Below are 25,598 nucleotides of genomic sequence, written 5' to 3'. Positions count from 1 at the left end.
ATATTTTTTAAAAAACGACCTTATGTGTGCTTGAAACTTGACACTTGCCAGCATTTTGCAGTCACTCAGACCTCACTGCACTTCCATAAAATAGTCTTCTTTTCTCATTATACATATGAGGAATACAGGAGTGACAAGATTCTGATCCAGCTCATCTGACTCTACAATTCATGCTCTGAGCTCCCCCACTCCCCTAATCCTCCACAGCTATACTCTTCCCCTTCCTGGCCAGGCAGGATTTGGGAGAAGGCCTTCTAAAAACACACTGCTCCTTCCGGGTATTGGTCCACTAAATCCTTTACCTTACTCTGCCCCATCCCTCTAAGAAGCAACCCCCATTCCACTGATGATATTCTATCTCCAGTAGACCTCACAAGGTCTGACATGGACAAAGGGTGTGTGACCCATGTTACAGTCAACACTTTATCTCCTTCCCATTGTGCAAGCCCCGGCCCACAATCATTTTCATTCTCTGAAACTCTACTTTTCTATTTGAAATGTGAAGTGACTTGAGACAGAGTCTCACTCTGTTGTCCAGGCTGGAGTGCAGTGGCACCATCTGGGCTCACTGCAAGTTCCGCCTCCCGGGTTGCCGCCATTCTCCTGCCTCAGCCTTCCAAGTAGCTGGGACTACAGGCGGCCGCTGCCACGCCCGGCTAATTTTTTGTAATTAGTAGAGACGGGGTTCACCATATTAGCCAGGATGGTCTCGATCTCCTGACCTCGTGATCCACCTGCCTCGGCCTCCCAAAGTGCTGGGATTACAGACATAAGCCACTGTGCCTGATAAAAGTTTTATTTTTCTAACCATTACTTTGGAGAAGAAAAGGGCAGGGAGATGATGGTGATGGATGTGGTCAACGGTGGGGATTGGAATAGGTATTGGTCCCATTCCTCAGCCTCTGATTCCAACTGCTGTACCATCTAAAACTCATGTCGAATTCTCACGGAGGCCAACATTCCAGAAAATGCCAGTCCTCATCTCTCCAACCATGCTTGCTAAATCATCGTTGAGAGGAGCAACTACAAATACTCCTAGGGCCAAACCCTGGAAGAATCCCAGCAATGTGCTGAAATATCAAACATACCCAAGAATTTTCCTTGATGACCATAAATACCATACCATTCTGGACAACTCATATTTACATCTCTATTCCTCACTGTTTCTAAGTCAGAGACTTCAGGTATCCACCAGTCTGTTTAGTAGCTCCCCTTGATAATCTCACAGGCTTAAAGTTATTATGCCCCAAATGAATTTTAACAGGGTTTCCCTTTATCCTGCCAGGAAAATCCCAGCTTCTCCTCCAATTGCCTTCATCTAAATAACTAATCTTTCTCCGCATTTTCCTAAGAAACTGGCATCGAAACAGATTTTCCATCTCCCTTGCTTCTTGTATCCAACCCTGACCAATTTTACCTCTCATCTCCCTAAATCCATCTGCCTCACTCTGCCTTCGGTGCAGCCTCACCTGCCTGAATTAGTGCATTTGTTTCAGAACCAGACTCCCATTTTCCATTCTCGGCCTTCTTCAACGGTCCCAAAAATACCTTGGGTCAAATCACGCCCCTCCCCTTGCCCCTGCTTATAACCTCTCTGCTTCCATCAGTGCACTTTATACAGAATATAAAGTGATCCTCTAAGACCCTGTCACCAAGTGTCTTGTCATGATATAGCAGCTTCTTAAACTTTCCTAAAGGTACCAAATAATTTTTTGCCTCAGTGCCATTGCACCTGCTCTTCCCTTTACCTAGAAAACCCTACTACTCTTTGAAAGTTCATATCCTCAGAGCACTTTTGCAATAATTCCTATCTTCTTCCTTAGCCTAGTACCCTATTTTCCTGAAATCACATGATACAATGCATACTAATTCAGCAAATGCTGCCTTCGTTACTTTTTTAAGTCTTTCTCTGTTAAGTATACTAATTCTGCTCCATGAAGGACAGAGTCTATGCCTATATGAGTAGCACCTTGCATAAGAAGCTCTGGCATATAATAAGCAAACACAAGAATGTTTTTAAAAAGCAAATGAATAAATGGCTGAGTTGATTATGTTAAACAGGAGAAATCGGTTAGCTATCAGAATTTATTCATTCACTAAATGTTTATACCATACCCCAGTATGTCACAGGAAGGCAAAAGTATTTCCCATAATATTTAAGTGTTTATAATTCATGAGGTGATGTAAAGGCACCTGTTACATATGAGAGTAACTCATTCCAGAGGAAAGAAAACTGAAATACTAGATTCTCACAAATACTTCCATTTTTCATCTTATGATATATTTATAAAAGTTTATATAATATGCCCTAAGGAAAGTGGTTTTTATTTCCATAAATAAAAGTTGCTTCATTTAAATATTTCATGTTCAAATATATTTTCAAGACAACCAGGTCAAAGCATGTAAAAGTCAGATAAAACAATATCTGTAGAAAGGTTCAGATTTCTCTTCTGGTTATTACTGAGGAATACAATGCTAAATTAACTTTCTGAAAAATAATTTCCTGTTCATTTAAAACAAAAATAAATGAACATCTTTCTGATGCCCCAGTATTGATTATGCAGGGAAGAACACTTGAGCTAATACCCAGATCCACCACGAGTTACCTGTGTTTTCACATCTTAGGATCTTGATATCTCTACCTGCTAGAAAACCTAGATTTTTGTCAAATCAATCAACATTTATACATAACTTACTTAATAATGTGGCATATTTTTTGTGTGTATGTGTGTGTATGACCTTATATATGGCATCATATATGGATACTGTATATACTATATAGTATGCTGTATTATATATATTCCATATATATAAAATATATATATTACACGTACTATATAAAATATATATAATATGGGTTGGACATGCTTGCTTTAAGGTCTTAGGAAACCGGAAGGTTAAAATGATAAGCATGGCACTGAAGACTTCACAATAAAATGCACATGTCCCATTCATGTGAAATTTGTAATTCACCCACGTAACTCCCTGACTCACCCCTAAAATATGGGGGACACCAGGAACCACAGGGAAGTTCCAAATGGATTTTCTTAAGCAAACTGTAATACATAAATATATATTTTACCTCCCAACCAAGTCATGTCTGCCATACCTCCTGCCATGTCTTCTTTCTATACAATCTACTTTATCTACTATAACAACAAATCCTCATTTCCACAGTCCACTATTGATGGAAGTCATTTTTTTCAAATATGATTAAAAATGCATTATGTGAGCCAGTGAAGGAAGTCCAGAAATAGTCTAGTTTGCCTGGGCTCCTGTACGTCCTATACAAGAAATGAATTTTGCAAAATCTCAAAGCTGTAAATTTGGCACCTCTCAATTAGCACAAATATCCTTTTAAACATTAAGAAGACAAAGAGACTCCTAAGTATTTTGTCACATAATGTATTCCACATTTCCATAGGCATCTTTTTTTTTTTTTTTTTTGAGACAGAGTCTAGTTCCATCTCCCAGCCTGCAGTGCAGTACAGCAATCTTGGTTCACTGCAACTCTGTCCATATGCATCGTTTTTAGGCCAAAACATATAGTGTTACAGAAACTGATCATATTCCATCTGCAATGCTCAGCAGAGAAAGGCATCATCTCAAACAATTTCCTCAAATCCTTTATCTAAGAAAGGCATGGAAACTACTTCACCAGAAATCATTTCTTCCATGGTAGTGTGCAAAGATAGTCCACTCAGGTGCATAATAAAGCCTCAGGAAATAATGAAAACAGTGGACTGTGTTGCAGGTGGAGATGAAAATAGTGGTTGGTCTTAACCATCTATGCAATGAAATCATTAAGATATTTAAACATAGGAAGTCCATTTCATGGTCTCCAAAACTTACGCTTCTATTTCAACTATCCAGTGTAGAAATTGTTGAGGGGTCTCTCTTTGGGTGCTTTAATTCTTTTTTTCAATTTTTAAGTTTCAGGGCACATGTGCAAGATATGCTGGCTGGTTACACAGGTAAACATGTACTATCGTGGTTTGCTACACCCATCAACCCATCACCTAGGTATTAAACCCTACATGCATTAGTTGTTTATCCCAATGCCCTCCCTCTCCCTACCATACCCTGCAACAGGCCCCAGTGTGTGCTATTCCCCTCCCTGTTCAGTTCCCAATTATGAATGAGAACATAAGGTGTTTGGTTTTCTGTTCCTGAGTAAGTCTGCTGAGAATAATGACTTCTAGCTCCATTCATCTCCCTGCAAATGACATGATCTTGTTCCTTTTTATGCCTGCACAGTAGTCCATGATGTATATGTACAACATTATTTTTATCCAGTCCATGATATATTTCTCTCTTCATAACAACATTAGCAAAATGTTGTTAAGACTGTCTTATGAAACGCAAATGGCCAGCTAGCTACCTTTATTTTGTACAGCCAGCAAATGACTGAATTTTAGTATTGGGTTCCTATACATCTCATTTCATATTATATACTTTGATTTCTCTCCAAATTACCTCATTTGGTCAGGATAACATAATTAATGTGTAACTAAAGACATCCTCAAATATTCTTTTTAAAGTAGAAGCTAAAGGAAAACTAAGACACATGCATTATGTTATCTTTAATTGCATAAGCTAATCTGAGTGAAATGGTCTTCCCAAATATGAAAAATAAAATGACTTGATACATGTCAAAAAAGGGCACATCATCTCTCAAAAAGTCCTGTTTAAGTGTGAAGGGAAGGGGGTGAAGTTCTGCTTTACTTTAATGAAATGTCCCTATAAAAATACAATCTATGAATTCATAGATACTGTCACATAAAGACCTGGACTGCACCCATGTAGCAGGTCACGTGCTAGCCAGTTTTCTTTTTAAAATATACAAGGGTTCATGTGACACATTGTTATGACAAACAAATAAATCACCCCACTTTTCTCACCTTTAAAATAGAGAGCTTCTATGGTTTACAGTTTTGCAAAAATTAAATGAGACAATTTATGACAAACCATTTGTGGATCGTGGAGTACTCCACAAACAGCTGAGTACTGTTACTAATAGTATGACTTCAGTAACAATCATAACCTGAGAAACATAGAGCCTGTCTATGGCAAAGAAATCTAGAATCTGTGGTATCTCATTCAAAGAAATGTGTCTTCATAGGAATATCACTTTCGTGCTCCCAGTCCTCTTTAACTTTTCCCTCTCAGCTGAGAGCACGCTGCCTGATAGAACCAAATGTCAGCAGTGACAGTGAGGAATGCTCTAAGTTGGTGCTGCCTAATATTGCAGCTTCTAGCTACCTAGGACATTCAGCACATGAAATGTGACAAGTGCAGTTTCTCACTGTCGCTACTGTTGACATATTGGGTTGGTGGTTCCTTGTGATGGTGGCTGTTCTGTGCATGGTAATGCTATCATGCAGCATGTCGAACTGCATCCCTGAGTCCCCCACTAGATACCAGTGATGCTCTCACCACTGTTGACATATTGGGCCGATTGTTCCTTGTGATGGTGGCTATTCTCTGCATGGTAATGCTACTATGCAGCATGTTGAGCTGCATTCCTGAGCCCCCTACTAGATACCAGTAGCACCTCTTCCCTGGTAGTGACAACTGAAAATGTCTCTAGACATTGCCAGATATTCCCTTGGGGACAAAATCACCTCTGGTTGAAAACCTCTAGGCTACAGATATGGAGAATTTTCATTGTATTAATTTAAGTAAATTTAGAATTGAATACCAAATGTGACTGATATCTACTTATCGAACCGAATTGCTTTAAAATGTACTGAGATTCAAAAGATAAATGTTCAAGGGATGAATACCCCCTTCTTCATGATGTGTTTATTTCACATTGCATGCCTGTATCAGAACATCTCATGTACCCCATAAATATATATACATTTACTATGTACCCACAAAAACTTAAGGAAATAAAAACTTAAAAAGAAAATTTACTGAGATTGTTTTTCCAAAACAGATACAACAGTTAAGAAATACGTTGGAATGTTTAGGTCACATGTATTTTTTTCCCTCTGAAATAACTAAAGGTAAGTTAAACAATACATGCTTTCATTTTATTTCCATAATTATTTATGTGCTGGCTTAAACTCAGAGCAGTAAGAGTGTTCGTAACATAGCGAGGCATAAAAAGGTACAAAAGTAATAATAAAAGGGAGGAAGGTGAAACCACCACAGAGGTTTTATATCCATTTCTGCCACCCAGAAAGGGAATAATGAGACAAACAGACACTGTAGGTTGTAGGGTCCAGAAATAGAGAAAAAAATGAACAGCCATGACCACCCCAAGCTGTTTCTATTGGGCTCGCCATGCTTACCCCACTCAGACAAGGTCTGGATTGTTTGCAAGCAGCAGGGATGACCTGACCAGCAAGCTCTCTACCCATCTGCGATGATGGTTTCTCATTTCCTTAGTTAGACACCGAGCCAAGGCAAAGGAACTTGAAAAAAAGTGTTTGCAAGGGTTCACCCTACACATTGAAAAGTTTACTATCACTTTGATTTGAGGAGTAAAAACAATTCCCTATCATAATGGGACAACTGTTCAGTAAGGGAACCCTGTAGGTTACTTAAAGTCCCAAAGTGAGTCCAAGTTCAAAGGGAATATTGTGTAAAACAAATGATCTTCCTGAGAATTGCAAAGGAGATTGAACCCCAAGTGCCTAAGGACTATAATGTCTTTGTTTCTGGTTTTACGTGTAGGGATATTGTCTGAAAGAAACAATATTCAGTATGGTGAAAAAATTAAATTTTATATTTCCTTTCCAAATACTTGGAGGGAGAATCTACTCAGTTTCTGATGCCAGGAACAGAAATTTAAAGTATGAAGAAAGAACATGAGCTTTTAAAACAAAAAGTCCTGCAATGTAGCCCCCAACCAACAAATTTTGTCAAACTTGTCCATTATTCCATCTAACTCCCAGTTTTCTATATTGTACAATGGGGAAAATTACAGCTACTTTCTTGGGTTATTGGGAGAACCCAAAAGGATCCCGAGACCAACCTGTATATGCTGCCCATTTCACATTCTCTAAACTTCAATTCCCTTTACTGAGCATGACCAATGTTGGTGCCCAAAGGCACGGAAAAGAATAAAGCTTGCTTTACCTTTTAAGGAGTTCATGGGAGCCTGAATAGTTGTATTCTCAACAGCCTCTTTTGCCAAGGAGACACCAAACAATCTGGGGAGAGAGACCCATGTGTTAGGCATCTGTTAGGTTCAAGAGGCTTTTACAATGGATAAATAGTTCTAAAATAATGGATTAATATATGCAGTTATTCAACCCAAGAGATCAAGGGACTGAGGACTATATCATCCCACCAACCTTCAGTTCAACAATTCAGAGTAAAAATAATAATAAAGGTTATTAAATTAAAGCTTGGCTTTAAAAGAGGTAAAGCATGCTAAGAGAAATAAGGCAGACATAAAAGGATAAATATCCTGGGATACCATTTGTATGAGGTTCTCAGAGCACTTGAGTTCATAGAGACAGAAATTACAATGATGGTTGCGGAAATGGGGGGAGTAAATCAGGCAAGTTTTTGTTTGGGAAGATGAAAAAGTTCTAGAGATGGTGATGATGGTTGCACAACAATATGAATGTGCCTCATTCCACAGAACCACACACTTAAAAGACTGGAATGGTAACTTTTTAATGGAAGAAGAAGAAAGGAATGAGGAGGAGGAGGAGGAGAAGGAGGAGGAGAAGGACGAGAAGAAGGAAGAAGAAGGAAGAAGAAGAAGAAGGAGGAGGAGGAGGAGGAGGAGGAGAGAAAAGAAGAAAAAAGAAGAATAAGAAGAGGAAGAAGAGGAGGAGGAGGAGAGAAAGGAGAGGAAAGAAGAAGAAAAAAGAGAAGAATAAGAAGAGGAAGGAGGAGGAGAGAAAGAAGGAGAGGAAAGAAGAAGAAAAGGAGAAGAATAAGAAGAGGAAGGAGGAGGAAGCAGAAGCAGAAGAAGCAGAAGCAGAAAGGAAGAAAAAGAGGAGGAGGAGGAGAGAGGAGGAGGAGGGAGGAGGGAGGAGGAGGAGAGAGGAGGAGGAGGGAGGAGGAGGAAAAGAGGAAGAAGAAGGAAGAGAAGGAGAATGAGGAGAAGGGGAAGAAGAACTGCATGTTTACATGGAGCTCCCAGCCACAAGGCACATGCTTGGGCATATGCACACACACACATTTCACATGGCCCTTTTCCTCAAGACGGGAGAGGCCAGTAGAGAAAAGCAGTCCTGAAAATATGCCCCTCTTTGGTTGGCATGCACCTCTCCTTTTGCTTGACTATAGAATTAGTAAGGAGAGTAAATCAGAGAAGAGCCAGCATTCCATTGCTGTAGGTATTGTGCTTAAAGACACTCCCTCTTTGCTCCTGTGCCCACCTGCAATAGTTTAAAACATTCCATTTCTCTTGGGGCCACGTCCAAGGGACTTTTCTGATAGATGAACAAACTGCTACCTATCCAGAGACTTATCCCCACCAACATAAATAAATTTCTGTGCTGGAAACATTGTCTCCTTTAATTTTAAGATCCTGGAACCCAGCTTCTCTGAAGGAATTTTAGCTTGTGGTGAAGTCAAATAAACTCCTGGCTTGAGGCACAGAATAATTTCCATTAGGAACAAAACTAAATAAACAACAGTGGCTACACACAGTAGGATGGAACGTTCACTCAGCCATGTGTCAGGAGGACCTTCACGTCTAATTAGTAACGTAGTTGTAGATAAGGTGCCACACCCATGAGCTTCAGTATTCACAATTCTGTCAGTTAGACTTGCTACTCAAAATGTGGTTCTTGGACCCTGTGGCCTCAGATCACCTGGGACCTTGTTGGAAATGCAAAGCCTTCAGACTCACACAGATGGCTGAATTTGAATCTGCATTTGCACAAGATCTCCAGGTGATGCACTTTAAGGTTTCAAGAAATTTGGTCTAGGTCAGTCGTCCCTCAAATGCAGGTCTGAGCACAAAGGTGTATCATATTATGTTGTGTGGCCTGGCACCAGTAATTTGTGATCTATAATAGCAAAAACAGCTAAAAATGGCAAATATTTTGGGGCAGATTTTTAAATTACTAATCTAAAGCATGAATCTCACACATATAAACCTCTATAAAATTCTCTAACTGAGAAAACAAGTGGAAAGTAAGGGAGGAGATACAGACAAAGTCAGAGAGTTGATTGGCTGAACCAATTAATAAAGCCAAGACATTAAGCAGAGTAATATGTAAAGTAATTCAAAAGTTTAGGTGCAGAAAAAAAATTTCTAGCAGATTGTGATGCATATAATATACGTATGTGAATTTTCACACAATGAATAGACACCATTTTATCCAGTTAGGTTGCACTTACCAGTCCTAAATTAGGGAGTACCATGCTCACATTAGTGCAAGAAAATATTGTTTTCAACATCTTAAATAAGTGATGGCTTAGATAGGATGCAAAAGTCATTCTTCCTGTATGTTGATTTTCATTTCAGATTCTCAGTACATAAATGAATTGAAGCATTTCCTATTGCTGCCATTATTTGCAGACCTATGAAAATGTTCATGATTAAAAATAATATTTCACCATTACAAGTGATTTGCCTGGTAAGGTAAATTGCATGTGTGAATCCCAAATATTTTCTGCCTTACCTGGAAGAGGATACTGTATCTATGACCATTACTATATATACTTCTGTGTCTTATTGATGTCACTCTTGGCTCTGTGACTTGCTTGACCAGTGGAATATGAGAAGCTGCAAGTGCCACATTTCAGCAGAATTTTTAAGAGTTTTCCCAAAGTTCTGCCATTTTTCTTCCCTGACCATAAAAATTAGCATAAATTATACCTTATATGTATATGAGAAAAAGTAAAATAAAGTGAAGTTTGGAAACTGCTTGTTACCATAGCATAACTTAGCAAAAGCTTAATGATAGGCATAATAATAGTAAACAAAGTAAATAGTTCCAGACATTTATTTGGTTTCTAAATTGCTACTTTAAGAAACAAAATAATATTACATATACTATAAAGGTAAGGGTAAGAAAAACTATACTGATTTTCTTTACAGGAGTCCCTATAAGTAGGCGTACTGAAATTCTTAGGTTTCTGGAGACACACAGTTAAATGTTTCGCACTTTTTTTTTTTTTTTTTTTTTTTTGAGGTGGAGTCTTGCTCTGTCGCCCAGGCTGGAGTACAAAGGCACAATCTTGACTCACTTTAACCTCCGCTTCCTGGGTTCAAGCAATTCTTCTGCCACCATACCCAGCTAATTTTTGTATTTTTCGTAGAGACGGGGTTTCACCGTGTTGGTCAGGCCGGTCTTGAACTCCTGACCTCAGGTGATCCACCCACCTTGGCCTCCCAAAGTGCTGGCCTCACATTTTTAAATTATCTATGCTTATAAATATAAGTACTTTTGCCAAAAAAAAAAAAAAAATCTTATCCTTCAAAAAGGTTATTTCTATAGTCAAATTCATAAAATCAGAAAGTCGACTGGTGGTTGCCAGGGGATGAGAGGAGGAAATGAGAAGTTGTTATTTCATGAGTATAGTGTTTTAGTTTGGTAAGATGAAAAAGTTCCAGAGATCTGTTGCATAATAACGGGAATACACTTAACGCTACTTAACTGTACATTCAAAATTGGCTCTCGTGGTAAATTTTTAATTTTTAAATTATTTAATTATTTTTAGAGACAGGGCCTCACTCTCACCCAGGCTGGAGTGCAATGTCCTGTGATCATATCTCTTTATGTTGTGAGTGTGTGTGTGTGTTTACCACAATAAAAATAAAAATGTTACTTTTATAATAAAAGAAAAGCTGTTTAATAAAAAGTAGCGGTCATAAAATACTTTCTTCAACATACTTCAATGATATTTCTTTAAATTAAATTTCCAAATAGACAACTATAATAAAAATTTTGAACCAGGAAGTTTTTGTTGGTGAGGAAACGTTTTAGTGTTGTCGATTAGATGATATCCCAGGAAGACATAAGTCAATCTAATCAACTCTGCTTATTTCTCCTATTTTATACAACTTAAGTGACATGGAGGCACCTGCTCATTTCACCTTCCACACTGAGAACACTGCCCTCAGGTCATGTCCAGTAATCTCCTTCCCGTCATTCTTTCACTCTAACACTGAACACTAATCAATTCTCAAGTGATCAGGTTATGTATGGTATAGATTTCCTAGTGAGAAGTATCAGAATATGCCATTCCAAAATATGCTACCTTGGCATAAGGATTATTTTGAGCTGAGAGCAACTGAGAGGCAGTAGATGCAGGAAGAACTCTCTGCCTTCCCCATTTCTGCCTAAAAGCAGGTATAAGTTTCCCTTTGTAAATGTAATAAAAGTTTCCATTTGTAAAAAGATTCCCTTCTCCCATACCAGGAAGAGAAAAATAACTCATCTGCATAACAAGCCTTAGTAAACAAGCCTTATCTGCCATATATTTCTAGGTCACTTCCCCACAATTTACTCCCCGGGGCCCCAAACCCCCTTTTCTTTGTCTATTCTCTTCTCCACAATGTATTGCCCTTCATTAAAATGGTATATAAACTTCTAGGTCTAACCAATTCCTTGAGTTTTTATTTCTTTTCTGTGAAGTCCCTGTGCATGTGAAAATATTGTCATCTAATAAGATTTTTTTTTTACCTTTTTTTCCTGTTAATATATCTTTTGTGAATTAAATTTACCGGCCCTAACAGAACCCTACATGGGTAAAGGGAAAGTTTTTCCATCAGTATACAAGTGTAACCACCTAGCAATTTTATATAGGACAAAGTAAATTAGTATCAATACAAACCAGTAAAATGTGAAAATGAATATTTATGTGCTTTCAAGAGAATATAGCTACATCTGTTGTCTGAAAGACTGCCCAGCCTCTCAAAACCTGACTTTCCTCTTTTTTCTCTTCCTCATGGCCACACTACCAAAAGAAAGGAGAACCATACCCGGAATAAAATTTCTCCCTTTTCACACTTTCCCCAAGTAATATGCAGTCTGCCTCCTGTCTTCTAGGTTTTTTACGTAAGACTCTTCTTTCAAAGTCCCCAAGGACAGCAAGGCCCATTGTATGGTCCCCATATCTTATTAGCCGCGGGACTTTGAGAGGGTCACTCTATCCAGCATTTTGTGTAATAATCAAGAAGAGTTAATATTTTCCAGTCCCATCTCAGAAAGATGCTTTAAAAGCAAAGGGTATTCATTTATGTGATAATTCTTTGCAAACTATAAATCCTAACCAAATGTAAGATATTAAGATACTGGCCTAAGATCAAGCCAAAGTTACTACCAGCATATTTGGGGAAAATCCTGAAGTAATAAAAATGTCAAATCACTCCTAATATAAGGAAGTGACAGAATCACATTGATAGGGAAGTATACTTCCGAGAGCATAGAATTTAAGATTTCTGCTTTAGATGACTGAACTTTTGTCCAATCCACTCCCCATACAGCACTCCATCAGCCAAATGAACTCTTTACAAGCATGAGGTCAGGCATATGGATGGCATCTGTTTAAAACTTAACAAATGCAGCCAGGCGCAGTGGCTCACACCTAAAATCCCAGCACTTTGGGAGGCCAAGGTGAGTGGATCACAAGGTCAGGAGACCAAGACCATCCTGGCTAACATGGTGAAACCCCATCTCTACTAAAAATACAAAAAATTAGCTGGGTGCGGTGGTGGGTGCCTGTAGTCCCAGCTACTCGGGAGGCTGAGGCAGGAGAATGGTGTAAACCCAGGAGCCTGCAGTGAGCCGGGATTGTGCCACTGCACTCCAGCCTGGGTGGCAGAGCAAGACTCTGTTTCAAAAAAAAAAAAAGAAAGAAAAGAAAAGAAAGAAAGAAAAGTGAACTAAGAAGGCAGAATTGGGGTACTGAATTTCCAAGAATCAAGAATTTCAGGCTCTACCTGCAAAATATACATAAGGCAAAAACTACAAGACAATGAATGCAAGCATCAATATAGCATCTTGCTAACAGGCAGGAAGGATTCATCAACTGGTCCTGGGACTAAAGAAAGGTAAACAGCAGAGAAATCTGCAGAGAGAAAAAAAAAAGATCTGGCCTTTGTCAGAAAAGGAGAATTTCAGAGCAAAAAATAAAAAAATATATACATATATGGGTCTAAAGTAACAGGTAAAGGAACAAGTGTAAAGAAGACAACAAAAAGAGTTAACACATGCTATATGGCTGTTCAAGATCTGTGGGATGCCTTAAGCCATCTAATCACCACAAGAATCTGCATGGTAGCCCCTATTATAATCTGCTCCATTTTTCTTCAGATATTAAAATCAAGGCATAGAAAACAAAATCACTTGCCCAAGATCACACAGCCCCTAAGGAGAGAGGCCACAATGTGTTGATTATTTTCTCAACTATTTTAGTAGTCACAGGCTTGCCACTTTCTCTTAATTCCCACGCTGTATTATCTCTCCAAATTACTACAAGCAAACGCAAAGAGGTATGGAAGAATGTGACAGGCTGAGGAGTCTGGGAAAATTGTCGAATGAGAATGACAAAATGAACCCTGAGAAAATACACACAAACAAAAGAGCAGAGTCATCTGGAAAGTTAGATGGAGACTCAATATGAAGGATGCTGGAAAATGTGCCAAAAATTATATGTGATCCTGTAGGTTAGGACTATCATGGACCCGTATCTACTGGTATCTTCTTAGAAATGCAGACTCTCAGTCCCCAGCCCAGATACACCACATCAGACTCTATGGAGCTGGGGCCAGGGAATCCGCATTTGAACAAGCCCACCAGGAGATCTTTGAGTACGCTAAAGTTTGAGATTCAGAACCTCTAAGATCTTCGGAGCTATGAAGAGCAAAAGTGGGAAGAAAAATTGGGGCTATGGGATTACCACATTTTAGGGACAGTATATGCTTCAGTGACATCAGAGGGGATAGCCAAACAGTCTGAGAGATTTATCAGAAGCACTTTGCAGACAAGTAGATAGAAAGGTAAAGGACGAGGATCAATGGAGGATTTTGAGATTTTTAGCTCGGATGCTTGAGATATATTAATCTATCAATTAATATTAATAATTCCAGAGAGAAATACAGGTTTGGGGAGCATTAATCAGTAACTTGGCCCAGGTGATAGAGCTAGTGAATCCCTTCAGCCTTCAACACTGGTGCCGAAAGACCAAACTCTATTGTGCTTCTCACTCAAATGGTAGAAGACATCTGATTAAATCAGGACACATCAATGTCAAGGATTTAGATAGGATCTTAAATCAGAAATGGCCAGTAAAAAGTTGAATCTAGAAGTCAGGACAGGAAAACTGCAAAGTTCTACATGTGTTACAGAAACCAGGCAACAAAAGAAGAAGTATTTCCTTGGCCAAAAATATAATTATTGCTCTGCCTCCCAAATACCAGAGAGTAAGCCATTGGCCCAATCTCCTTTAGATTATGGTGATTGTGAAAGAGAGGCTTCAATTCTAGTCTTTAAATCATCTTAAGGCTTGATTTATGCTGCTGCTGCGAATGCATGACTGACAATATCCTGCAAGTCCAAGCAGAATGCAGGCAAACTACTGTTGCCTTTGTCCGGATCAGGAGGTAACCTGTCAGCAGAGTGACAGCTAATGTTATAACACTGGGGGTTTCACAACAGTGCACACAAAGGCTGGGAGATGTCACCCTTCTGATCTATGCTACTTTTTCCTGACAAATACTATGCTAGGACTGCACAGAAAATGACTCAGAAGAAATATAGAAAACCCTCCCCATGTATTTATTCTATCTGAGCTTATAATATGGCCTGTTTATAATATGGCCATTATCAACCAGAAAACAAAAGTTCTAAGGAAGGTTATTGCCTTTCTGCCTCAAAACAAAATAGGGTGACAGGCACAGGATGCACAGGACACATGTGGGAAATAGGGCAACATTCAGAAACATGAAAATACAGCAGAAAATTGCCCTTGCGGCAAATTTGCCTTGGGTCTTGGAACAGCTGGTTTTGAAGGGCCTCCACAACAGGGCTTCCCAGTCATCAGGGGACTTTTCGGTGCTGCTTCATCCAAGACGGCTAAGATTTACAATTGATTAGCCTGCATAGTTCAGTTGCTTTTTCAAAAGATTCTAGGAAGGGATTATTTCTGTGCCCAAAGAGCCCCTAGAGAATAGAGAAGGGCCGCTTGCCGGCCGTAATGTGAATTCCCCAGAGTCGGTACACTGTGCTCACTGAAGCAGATGAAGTAAAGTTAAAGAAGCATTTAGTTCTTCAGAATGCCAGCCTTAATAAGTATCTTTTTGTGGAAGGATTTAGGAGGACGGGAGGGTTATCCTTAGTACAGGCATTATTTCCTCATACAAAAAGGGAAAATGTGCATACAGTCAGATGTAAAAAGCCAACCTCGAATGCCTGCCCCCCACTTCCCCGAGGAAAAGTTGCTGAACACACACTTCCAAACACAGAAGCATGAATCTTCACAGCTTAATAGTCTCGAAGCCACTGTGAGGTTTCTCTTGGGAAACGCTGTTCATTCATCTGCGACTGACCAAGTTCAACCATTCAGTTGTGAGAACTGGGAGACTTGCAGCCATCAAAAGACCTTCCTCAGCAAGCTGAAGCCAGATAAGCTGCGTCCCCAAGGAAGATCTCAGGAACTTGCTTCTCCTCTCCACAAGGACCCCTTCCAGCATCAGGAGAGAAGTCTGCAGAAGGCTGAATCTGGGTGCATCTGCAAGCAGCTGAACTCTTAAATGATCTCTACCTGCACAGTTCAGGGCTTGTCCTGGCTCCTGCGGTTCTCACAGTTCTCCCTGCAAACAGTGTTCCTTACGTGGAATATGACGCAGAATTAGTAATTTGGAATGAGTTAAAATGAGTATCATTTAGTTAGACAGTTTACATGAGCCCAATTTTCTAACAAACAGCAAATTTCTCTTCATTCTTATGGGTAGTAAATGTTTATGTTGATTTCCATGAAAGACTTCCTCTCTGCCTTAAGTCGTGAGAGTCCCAGATGAAAATTTTAAGCACAGAGAGGTGTAATGAATGGCTTCTGGCTTATTTAATGATAATGGAAAGGCCACTCTGTCGATGCTATGTTCATTGTATTAATAGCAATAACTCAGTTGGTGTCAATGTGTACATTCCTGTGTGATAACAGATTGGAGAAAATGCAGGGTTTAAATAGGAGAAATTCAGGGATGTCCACCATTGCTGAGGCTTGAGTAGGCACATTTACTCTCACAGTATAAGGAAAGCCACCAGCTAACTGGGCGGAGCCCACCACAGCTCAGCAAGGCCACTGTGGCCAGACTGCCAGGCTTCCCCTCTCTGGGAAGGGCATCTCTGAAAAAAAGGCAGCAGCCCTAGTTAGGGATGTATAGATGAAAACCCCATCTTCCTGGGACAGAGCACCTGGGGGAAGAGGTGGCTGTGGGTGCAGCTTCAGCAGATTTAACTGTCCCTGGTTCATGGCTCCAAAGAGAGTAGCAGATCACCCAGCACAGCATTTGAGCTATGTTAAGGCTCCAACTGCCTCCTCAAGCAGATCCCTGACCCCCTTGTATCATGACTGGGAGAAACCTTTCAGTAGGTGCCAACAGACACCTCATACAGGACAGCTCTGGCTGGCATCTGGCAGGTGCCTCTCTGGGACAAATATTCCAGAGGAAGGAACAGGCAGCAATCTTTGCTGTTCCGCAGCCTCCGCAGATGATTCCCAGTCATACAGGGTGTGGAGGAGACCTCCAGCAAACTCCAGCACACCTGCAGCAGAAGGGCCTGAATGTTAGAAGGAAAACTAAAAAAAAGAGTAACACATCCACTTAAAGACCCCATCCAAAGGTCACCAACATCAAAGACCAAAGGTAAATAAATCCACAAAGAGTAGTAGAAACCAGTCCCAAAAGGCTGAAAATTCCAAAAACCAGAATGTCTCTTCTCCTAAAAAGGATCTCAAATCCTCACCAGCAAGGGAACAAAACTGGATGAAGAATAAATTTGATGAATTGACAGGAGTAGGCTTCAGAAGGTGGGTAATAACAAACTCCTCTGAGCTAAAGGGGGCATGTTCTAACCCAATGCAAGAAAGCTAAGAACATTGAAAAAGGTTAGACAAATTGCTAACTAGAATAAATAATTTAGAGAAGGACGTAAATGACCTGATGGAGCTGAAAAACACAGCATGAGAACTTCATGAAGCATACACAAGTATCAATAGCCAAGTCAATCAAGCAGGAGAAACGATAACAGAAATGGAAGATTAACTTAATGAAATAAAGCAAGAGGACAAGATTAGAGAAAAAAGAATAAGAAGAAGTGAACAAAGCCTCCAAAAAATATGGGAGTATGTGAAAAGACCAACTCTATGTTTGATTGGTGTATCTGAAAGTGACAAGGAGACTGTAATCAAGTTGGAAAACATTCCTCAGTATATTATGCAGGGGAATTTCCCCAACCTAGCAAGACAGGCCAACATCCAAATTCAGGATATACAGAGAACACCACAAAGATACTTCTTGAGAAGAACAACCCCAAGACAAATAATCACCAGATTCACCATGGTCGAAATGAAGGAAAACATGTTAAGGGCAGTCAGAGAGAAAAGTCCAGTTACCCATAAACAGAAGCCCATCAGGCTAACAGTGATCTGTCTGCAGAAACCCTACAAGCCAGAGGAGAGTGGGGGCCAATATTCACATTCTTAAACAAAAGAACTTTCAATTCAGAATTTCATACCCAGCCAAAATAAGCTTCATAAATCAAAAAGAAATAAAATCCTTTACAAACAAGAAAATGTTTATAGATTTTGCCACCACCAGATCTCCCTTACAAAAGCTCCTGAAGGAAGCACTAAACATAGAAAGGAACAACTGGTACCAACCACTACAAAAAACATACCAAATTGTAAAGACCATCTACACTATGAAGCAACTGCATCAACTACTGGGCAAAATAACCAGCAAGCATCAGAATGACACGATCAAATTTACACAGAACAATATTACCTTTAAATGTCAATGGGCTAAATGGCCCAATTAAAAGACATAGATGGCAAATTAGAGAGCCAAGACCTATCAGTGCACTGTATTCAGGAGACCCATCTCCATGCAAAACACACATAGGTTCAAAATAAAGGGATGCAGGAATATTTACCAAGCAAATGGAAAGAAAAAAAAAAAAGCAGGAGTTGCAATCCTAATCTCTGATGAAACAGATTTTAAATTAACAAAGATCTAAAGAGAAAATTAAGGGCATTACATAATGGTAAAGGGATCAATGAAACAAGAAGAGCTAGCAATCCTAAATATATTTGTACCCTACACAGTTGGGTGATTAGCCTGCACAGGAGCACCCAGACTCATAAAGCAAATACTGAGAGACCTACAAAGAGACTTAGACTCCCATGTTGGGAGCAAGCCCCCCAAAATCTAGCCATAAACTGGCCCCAAGACTCTGCAGCATTGTAACATGTTCATAATGGCTCTAATGCCCACGCTGGAAGGTTGTGGGTTTAAGAATGAGGGCAAGGAAAACCTGGCCCTCCCAGGTTGGAAAACTGCTTAAAGGCATTTTAAGCCAAAAACAACAGCATGAGTCATCTATGCCTTAAAGGCATGTTCCTGCTGCAGTTAACTAGCCCAACCTTTAGTTTCCTATAAGGGATACTTTCAGTTAATTTAATATCTATAGAAACAATGCTAATGACTGGTTTGCTGTTAATAAATATGTCGGTAAATCTCTGTTCAGACCTCTCAACTCCGAAGGCAGTGAGACCCCTGATTTCCCACTTCACACCTCTATATTTCTGTGTATGTGTCTTTAATTCCTCTAGCACGGTTGGGTTAGGGTCTCCCCAATGGAGCTGGTCTCAGCATTCCTGCACAATTATAGTGGGATACTTTAACACCCAACTGTCAATATTAGATCAACAAACAGAGAATGAACAAGGATTTTCAAGGCTTGAACTCAACTCTGGACCAACCAGACCCAATATACATCTACAGAGCTCTCCACCCCAAATCAACAGAATATACATTCTTCTCAGCACTACATCATACTTATTCTAAACTTGGTCACATAATTGGAAGTAAAACACTCCTCAGCAAATGCAAAAGAATGGAAATCATAACAGTCAGTCTCTCAGGCCACAGTGCAATCAAATTAGAACTCAGGATTAAGAAACTCACTCAAAACCGCACAACTACATAGAAACTGAACAACCTGCTCCTGAATGACTACTGGGTACATAATGAAATGAAGGCAGAAATCAAGATGTTCTTTGAAACTGATGAGAATAAAGACACAACGTGGCTGGGCATGGTGGCTCACGCCTGTAATCCCACCACTTTGGGAGGCCAAGGCAGGCAGATCACAAGGTCAGGAGATTGAGACCATCCTGGCTAACACAGTGAAACCCCATCTCTACTAAAAATACAAAAAATTAGCCAGGCATGGTGGTGGGTGCCTGTAGTCCCAGCTACTCGGGAGGCTGAGGCAGGAGAATGGCATGAACCCGGGAGGCAGAGTTTCCAATGAGCAGAGATGGTGCCACTGCACTCCAGCCTGAGTGACAGAGCAAGACTCCATCTCAAAAAATAATAATAATAAAATAAAATAAAAATAAAAGACACAATGTACCAGAATCTCTGGGACACATTTAAAGCAGTGTGTAGAGGGAAATTTTTAACACTAAAGGGCGACAAGAAAAGGCAGGCAAGATCTAAAATTGACACCTTAACATCAAAATTTAAAGAATTAGAGAAGCAACAGCAAACAAATTCAAAAGCTAGCAGAAGACAAGAAATAATTAATATTGGAGCAGAACTGAATGAGACACAGACATGAAAAACCCTTCAGAAAATCCATGAATCCAGGTACTGGTTTTTTGAAAAGGTCAACAAAATAGACAGACTGCTAAGCCAGATTAATAAAGAAGAAAAGAGAGAAGAATCAAATAGATACACTAAAAATGATAAAGGGGATATCATCATTGATCCCACAGATATACAAACTACCATCAGAGAATACTATAAACAACTCCATGCAAATAAACTACAAAATCTATAAGAAATGGATAATTCCTGGATGCATACACTCTTCCAACTGTAAACCAGGAAGAAGTTGAATCCTTGAATAGACCAAAACAAGTTCTGGAATTGAAGTAGTAATTAATAGCCTACCAACCAAAAAAGGTCAGGATCAGATGAATTCACAAACAAATTCTACCAAAATACAAAGAGGAGGTGATACCATTCCTTCTGAAATTATTCCAAACAATTTAAGAGGGAATCCTCCCTAACTCATTTAATGAGGCCAGCATCACCCTGATACCAAAACCTGGCAGACACAAAACAAAAAAGGAAATTTCAGGCCAATATCCCTGATGAACATCGATGCAAAATCCTCAACAAAATACTGGAAACCAAATACAGCAGCACATCAACAAGTTTATTCACCATGATCAACTCAGAATCATACCTGGGTTGCAAGCCTAGATCAACATACACAAATCCATATACATAATCCATCACATAAACAGAACCAATGAAAAAAATGATATGATTATCTCAATAGATGCAGAAAAGGCCTTTGACAAAATTCAAAACCCTTCACGATAAAAATTCTCAATAAACTAGTTATCAGTTGAACATATCTCAAAACAATAAGAGCTATTTGTGAAAAACCCAAAGCCAATATCATACTGAATGGGCAAAAACTGAAGGCATTCCCTTTGAAAACCAGCACAAGACAAAGATGTCCTCTCTCACCACTCCTATTCAACATAGTATTGGAAGTTCTGGCCAGGGCAATGAGGCAAACAAAAGAAATAAAAGTATTCAATTAGGAAGAGAGGAAGCCAAATTGTCTCTGTTTACAGATGACATGATTGTATATTTAGAAAACCCCATCATCTCAGCCCAAACTCTCCTTAAGCTGATAAGCAACTTCAGCAAATTTCAGGATACAAAATCAATGTGCAAAAATCACAAGCTTTCCTATACACCAATAACAGACAAACAGAGAGCCAAGTCATGAGTAAACTCCCATTCACAATTGCTACAAAGAGAATAAAATACTTAGGAACACAACTTACAAAGTCTGTGAAGGACCTCTTCAAGAAGTACTAGAAATCACTGCTCAAGGAAATAGGGAGGACACAAGCAAAGGGAAAAACATTCCATGTTCATGGATAGGAAGAACCAATATTGTGAAAATGGCCATATAGCCCAAAGTAATTTATAGAATCAATGCTATCATCATCAAGCTACCACTGACTTTCTTCACAGAATTGGAAAAAACTACTTAAAACTTCATATGGAACCAAAAAAGAGTCTGCATAGACAAGACAATCCTAAGCAAAAAGAACAAAGCTGGAGACATCATGCTACCTGACTTCAAACTATAATAGGCTACAGTAACCAAACTATACTAGGCTACAGTAACCAAAACAGCATGGCAATGGTACCAAAACAGATACTTACACCAATGGAACAGATTGGAGGCCTCAGAAACACCACCAAACATCTACAACCATCTGATCTTTGACAAACCCGACACAAACAAGAAATGGGGTGAATATTTCTTATTTAATAAATGGTATTGGGAAAACTGGCTGGCCATATGCAGAAAACTGAAACTGGACCCCTTCCTTACACCTTACACAAAAGTTAAGATAGATATAAGACTTAAATATATGTCTCAAAATCATAAAAGTCCTTGAAGAAAACCTAGGCAATACCATTCAGGGTATAGGCATAGGGAAAGTCTTCATGTTTAAAATATCAAAAGCAATGGCAACAGAAGCCAAAATTGACAAATGGGATCTAATTAAACTAAAGAGCTTCTGCACAGCAAAATAAACTATCATCAGCATGAACAGGCAATGTACAGAATGGAAGAAAAATTTTGCAAGCTATCAATCTGATGAAGGTTTAACATCCAGAATCTACAAAGAATTTAAACAAATTTATAAGAAAAAAAATCAAAAAGTGGGCAAAGTATATAAACAGACACTTCTCAAAAGAGAACATTTCGGCAGCCAACAAACATATGAAAAAAAGCTAATGATCACTTGTCATTAAAGAAATGAACATCAGAACCACAATGAGACAGCATCTCACACCAGTTAGAATCATTAAAAAGTCACGAAATAACAGACGCTAGAGATGATGTGGAGAAATAGGAATGCTTTTACACTGTTGGTGGGAGCATAAATTAGTTCAACCATTGTGGAAGACAGTGTGGCGATTCCTCAAGAGTCTAGAACCAGAATTGCCATTTGACCCAGCAATCCCATTACTGGGTATATACCCAAAGGATTATAAATCATCCTACTATAAAGACACATGCACACATATGTTTATTGCAGCCCTATTCACAATAGCAAAGACTTGGAACCAATCCAAATGTCCATCAATGATAGTCTGGATAAAAAAATGTGGCACATATACCCTATAGAATAGTATGCAGCCATAAAAAAGGATGAGTTCATGTCCTTTGCAAGGACATAAATGAAGCTGGAAGACATCATTCTCAGCAAACTATCACAAGAACAGCAAAGCAAACACCACATGTTCTCACTCATTACTGGGAGTTGAACAATGAGAACACATGGACACAGGGGAACATCACACACCGAGGCCTTTAGGGAATTGGCAGGCTAGGGGAGGGATATCTTTAGCAGAAATACCTAATGTAGATGATGGGTAGATGGGTTCATCAAACCACCATGGGATGTGTATACCTATGTAATAAAATTTCATGTTCTGCATATGTACCCCAGAACTTAAAGTATAATAATAAAAAAATCCTTAAGATAAAAAAGAATAGAGGGAAAAAGAGATGGGAGGAAGGGAGACAGGGAAAAGAAAGAAAGAGAGAAAGGAAAAGAAAAAGAAAGAAAGAAAAAGAAATAAAGAAAGAAAGAGAGAGAAAGAAAGAAAGAGAGAGAAAGAGAAAGAAAGAAAAAGAAAGAAAGAAAGAGAGAGAGAAAGAAAGAAAGAAAGAAAGAAAGAAAGAAAGAAAGAAAGAAAGAAAGAAAGAAAGAAAGAAAGAAAGGAAGGAAGGAAGGAAGGAAGGAAGGAAGGAAGGAAGGAAGGAAGGAAGGAAAAGAGAAAGAAAGAGGGAGGGAGGGAAAGGTGGGAATGAAGAGGGAAGACAGTGAAGGAAGAAAGAAGGAAAGAAAGAAAAGAAGGAAGGAAGGAATAGAGTGAGGGAAGAAGGAAAGGAAGGAAGGAGGAATAAGGAAGAAAGGAAGGGAAGAAAACAAGGAAAGGGATGGAGGGAAGAAGGGAAGGAAGGGAGGGAGGGAGGGAGGGGAAGGGAAGAGAAGGGCAGGGAAGGGTGGGAAGGGCAGGAAGGGCAGGATGGGAGGGAAGAAAGAAGGGAAGAAAGGAAGGAAGGAAGGAAAGAAGGGAGGGAGTGGGGGAGGGAGGGAGGAAGGAAGGAAGGAGAGTGAGCCTGACAACAAGATTTACAGAGTGCACGCTTGAATTCATTTCTACCCCCACACAAATGGAAAATGAACCTACCCACATTGGTAGCTATGCTCTGAAAAGACTCGGTTGAAAGAAGTCCTTTCTTTACTCTGTAGTTTTAAAGATGATTCTTCGACCTCTGCTATTTATGACTTGAGATCTGTGAAGACAGCCAAAATTCTCTGGCTCCCATGGCATGGCCCACACAAACAAAAGTGCCCCTACCTTTGTTCCACTACCACATTTGCCATCAGGATACGTTTCTACCACACTCCTTGTTTTCATAATTTGTGTTCTATTTTTTCTTGCCCAGTTACAGCCATTACCTAATTTACAAGAGACTCTAATTGCTCATTTCCAATAATGTTGTGATCCCATAATCATCACTTCCCAGCTGAAAGAATTTTGATATAAATATGAACATCTTGTCACTTCATCTTATTTAACCAAGAAATTCTGGATAAAAGCGTTCAAGAGACTAAACAACTCATCGGGCAACATACACAGACAAAATATAATAGCCTTCTACTGATGATTTATTATTTTATGGATGTATGCATTTATCTATGGTCTTTTTCGTTCTTTTTTTTTTGTTTGTGGGGGGGAATGGAGTCTTGCTCTGTTGCCCAGGGTATAGTCCAGTGGCATGATCTCGGCTCACTGCAACCTCCACCTCATGGGTTCAACCAATTCTCCTGCATCAGCCTCCCGAGTAGCTAGGATGGGCAGCTGCCATCATGCCCAGCTAATTTTTAGTATTTTTAATAGAGATGCGGTTTCCCCATCTTGACTAGGCTGGTCTCAAACTCCTGATCTCGTGATCCACCCTCCTTAGCCTCTCAAAGTGCTGGGATTACACACCTGAGTCACCACACCTGGCCTCTTTTTCACTCTTAAAATAATTCAAGACAATTTACAAAGCTCCTTATGATTACAACTGGAAAATACATCTTAAGTGAGTGAAAAACATGACATAAAAGGAAATTAAAATGAGGAGAAATAAATAAATACTGTCAGGGATAAAGCAAGTTTCCTAAATACATATGATCAATTTCAGCACATTTGTTAAAGACAGGCTGTTTTATTTAAGTTTTAGCTTTCTAACAACCATTTGTAAGAGGGAAACACTATTGACCGCAAAATTCACAGCATCTATTGGCTAAAAATGTCTACTCAGTTCTCAAGGAGGCACAATTAGTACTGATAATGCAATCAGAATGAATGTCTCTTGGCTGGGCAAGATATCTCAGGCCTGTAATACCAACACTTTGGGAGGCCAAGGTGGGTGGATCACCTGAGGTCAGGAGTTTCAGACCAGCCTGGCTAACATAGAAAAATCCCCTCTCTACCCTCTCTACTAAAAAAATACAAAAAAAATTAGCCCTATATGGTGGCACACAAGTAGAAGGCTAAGGCAGGAGAATCGCTTGAACCCAGGAAGCGCAGGTTGCAGTGAGCCAAGATCATGTCACTGCATTCCGACCTGGGAGACAGAGCCAGATTCCATCTCAAAAAAACAAAAAACAAAAAAAAACAAAAAACAACAACAGCAACAACAAAAAGTCTCTCCAAGTTTCCTCCCCAAAATGGCATGACATAACAGACTAATGTCCTCAATAACTTCCTCAGAGCAGTCCCAACGACTAGGTTTGTAGGACAATTTCTGAGGTTATCTCCCACATTGCACTGCAACAATATACCATTCAGCAAAAGCCATTTGAAAAGGTAAGGTTTTGAAATGGTAAAGACATAGTTTAGTCATGTAATCAAGCCATAGATTCTAGAGCACCTGGAAGTGATACATCCATCAGGCAGGTATAAATACTGTTTCTCTCCAGTGGCTTTGGTACCACCAGGATACAATTAGTTTCATATTCTACTCCTTGGAAAGTTCCAGATGCCTAATGAGTTTGCTTATACTTCATTGTCACTTCATAGACAGCAGAACTTTCATTAGCTCTGACATTCACTGTGAAATTAAAGGTTCTAACAGACATTTGCCTAAAAAAAAGAAAAAAAAACCATTTCCTGTATAGAAATGCATCAAACGGAGAAGAGAGTAATTGACAAAAATCCTCTTAAAAAAAAGTGATTTTGTTTTCCAACCCAGAACAGATGGTACAATCCAGTAAACACACACACACACATACACACACACACACAGAGAGAGAGAGAGAGAGAGAGAGAGAGA

The 25,598-nt window shown here is 39.4% G+C and overlaps 1 protein-coding gene across 13 annotated transcripts in view; it reads right to left on the bottom strand.

Moving 5' to 3' along the window:
• Positions 1–25,598, bottom strand: part of LOC141409515 (thymosin beta-4-like) — a 211,121-nt gene that overhangs the window by 91,546 nt on the left and 93,977 nt on the right. For 8 of the 13 annotated variants that reach the window (XR_012430472.1, XR_012430476.1, XR_012430471.1 and 5 more), the window contains one exon: positions 7,090–7,163. The exons of 4 other annotated variants lie outside the window; for them this stretch is intronic. The gene's annotated coding sequence lies outside the window, so the exon portion shown is untranslated. Of the gene's footprint in view, positions 1–7,089; positions 7,164–9,318; positions 9,502–9,602; positions 10,289–25,598 lie in introns of those variants that run through there. One more of the 13 variants, XR_012430473.1, reaches the window with a different exon arrangement.

This window comes from Macaca fascicularis, chromosome Y (genome assembly GCF_037993035.2).
Source record: "Macaca fascicularis isolate 582-1 chromosome Y, T2T-MFA8v1.1".
NCBI classification, from domain to species: Eukaryota; Metazoa; Chordata; class Mammalia; order Primates; family Cercopithecidae; genus Macaca; species Macaca fascicularis.
The sequence above is the reverse complement of the archived record's forward strand: the minus strand, read 5'-3'. Positions and strand labels throughout refer to the sequence as shown.